Below are 3,038 nucleotides of genomic sequence, written 5' to 3'. Positions count from 1 at the left end.
CTTCAGCAGCCCTCACAGCCTCCTGCAAAAGCAGAACAGAAAGCACGCCTGTCAGGTAGGGGTGCCAAGGCTGGTGTCCCGGGGAGGAAGGAGGGCAAGCAAGCCTTCCAGTGCAATATGGAAGCCTCTCTACTAGAAGTTTGCTCTGAGTAACGTTACTGCTGGTTGCTACAAACGCACGCAGTGGCCAATTCCTAAAACCCACTGTATTCCCATTAAAAGAAAGCTTTTTTTAATCCCTGGTAAAGACTTTTAAAATTTTTGTTTACAACCTTTTTTCCTGTAGTTGTTTACAATCCAAATTTTCCTCTAAAACCAGACTTTCAAAGCAAAATTTAAATGATTTACTGAAACTACCTGGTATCACAGCGAACCATTTTTATGAAACACAGTGCTTGTTGGGGGGCATATGGATAGGAAGCATTAGGATCTCTGTTCCCTCCCTGCTCTGTGCTTGGAGAGGGTTTAGTCCTGGAAGCGTGAGGCTTCAAAAGGAATGATCTTCCCACAGGAAATTTATTCAGAAGTACCAATTAAAAGCTTTCTTGCTCATAAAAATGAGCAATACGTTTGCTTTAAAATCATTCAAAACCTACGCAGGAAAACGACCCTATCTTGAAAACAATTCAAGTCGTCCTCCTCCTGTCCTGTTACCACACCGGTCTGCCACCACAGGGCTGGCTGTGGCACAGCTTTGGGTAACAGCACCGTGAAGCCCCCAGTATGGTACCTCAGCAAGGAGTGGACACGTACGGACTTTTGTTGACTGCTAAGAACAGGGGTACTGATCTAAAGAAAAAAATGCCCAGAAATTGTTACAGAACTGCCATAAGTTGGGAAAACCAAGGGCAGGTAAGACTTTTCAAATTCCTGATCTTTCTAGTGTATCTTAAATATTAAAATTCAAGCCTGGATTAAGCAGTTGGTTGAACAAACAAGCAACGCTTGGTAAAATGAACTGTTTTAAGACCTGAAAATAGAGTATGATTTCAGACAGATCAGATGTGATGTGGGCTATGCTGCATATTTTTAAAGGTTACGATTCTACATGCACCTTGCCTTCCAACCCCTCTAAAAATCAGTGTGGCTCCTTTTACGGAGGGCACATGCAGACCGCTGTGCACGTGTTACGGACGCTCCTTGTGCTGATTCACAGATAACACAAGTTACTGCAGTCATCAGCTCCCCTCTGAAATTTAAAATCAAGGAAGGTTGTTTCAGCTGTGGTTTTTTTCAGAAGTATCAGCCAAACGTGGTGACTGTCACTTACACAAAGAGATCCTGAAGCTCAGCTGGTAGCAGCATCGCTGCTCCCACTTCGCTCAGGTAAAGCTGCCATGGGTGAGGGTTTTCAGGTTGTTTGGCTGGGATCTGTTTGGGTTTGGGGTTTTTTTTTGGGGTTTTGGTTTTTTTTGTTTTTTTTTGTTTTTTTTTTTTAAGAACAGAGGTTAATCTTTTCAACAATTGGATTTATTTTGATTATAGCTGGAATTTTGCCAGGATTTCCAGCCGATATATTTTTAGGGGATGCTCAAATCCACATTGCCTTACCTGACAATACCTTCCACATAAAAACCAAATGACCAGCTGTAACATTTAGAGATGTTCACTCTGGACTGTTTTTCATTACATGGGCATTTTAGCCTTTGTTACTATTTTTTAATTACCACACATAAAACAATCACTTTTTTTACTTGACTTATATTTTTAATATGAAATTTTGTTACTATTTTTTAATTACCACATATAAAACAATCACTTTTTTTGACTTATATTTTTAATATGAAAACCCAAAATGCAAGATCTGAGATTCAAAGCATCTGCCCAGCGATAAGAACAATAAACGACATATACCATCACATCTGTTTTGCACTGGTCCCTGTGTCCAGAACGTGGGGTTCCTGAACATCTGGATCCCCAAGGGATCCCAGGAACCTGTCCTGGGGTCACACAGCTGAAAACCCTAGCAACAGCGGGTCCCAGCCCTCTCCCTAGTACATAGAGCATCAAGTGCGGAGCCTGGCGACCGTGATTCACAAGCACGCACTTGCAGACGTTACTGAGCCCGGTTGCTCACCTCCATCAGGGAGCAGTTTGTATGGGCACCCTTCCCAGCTGACTTCATCAACTGGTTTGTGTTAAATTAGTGATCCGAGCGATTCTGGCATATGTTGCCTGCAGCAAACTAGGGAGAGCTCAAACAACTGCTCTGCTCATAGATCAATACGGTGTTCACCAGCCAAAGAGGATATCTACGCGTAGTCTCAAGTCCTGTGTGGACTGCTAGACCTTTCCTACACCATGGAGTTGCCCACCTCCCCCCACATACTGCACAGCTATACTGAACCACAGGAGCCACCGACCAGGTGCTGGTAGCTTTACCTTCAGGCCTAGAAGCATGGAAAAGCTCACATACTCTTAACTCACAAAGCCATGCACTGGAGGCAGCTGTCAGTCAGAATGGTGTGTTTGTCATTTGGAACACACCACCTGGGATCCTTCACGGAAAACCACGGTCTCCGGCACACGCCCGGTCCCCACTGCCCCGCTGCCCAGGTAGAGATCTAGTGGGAGACCTGCTCTGGCGATGGAGGAGCACAGCCCACCCTCCTGTGGAGCCACATAGGTAGGAATAATGTGCTTTGTATCACCAAGGAATAGCTGTAATTGTGCCCAGGCTGGGGTTTTTGCTGATCTACCTCTCAAGTACAGACTAGCCTACTTACCTAGAGAACTAAATGCTTCTGTAGATTTAGGTCAAACAGTTAGCATTAATAATCTTGGTGATTTCTATCCTGAAATGCAGAAGGTTTTCGAGTCATGAGAGTAAAAAAAAAGCCAGTGATGAAAACTACGGTAAGGTAGAGGGGAGAACTGCACGTGCTGTGCGTGATATCCTGGTGCAGGTAAAGTGCATGATGCCCAGGTATTTCTACACACGGAAGCGCGAGGGAGTTCCCAGCTACAAAGCCCAACAGAGACATCTGGACATAGAATCACAGAATGGTTTGGGTTGAAAGGGACCTTAAAGATCATCT

The sequence above is a fragment of the Eurypyga helias genome, unplaced genomic scaffold (genome assembly GCF_000690775.1).
Source record: "Eurypyga helias isolate BGI_N326 unplaced genomic scaffold, ASM69077v1 scaffold19227, whole genome shotgun sequence".
NCBI lineage: Eukaryota > Metazoa > Chordata > Aves > Eurypygiformes > Eurypygidae > Eurypyga > Eurypyga helias.
This window is presented reverse-complemented; position numbering follows the sequence as displayed.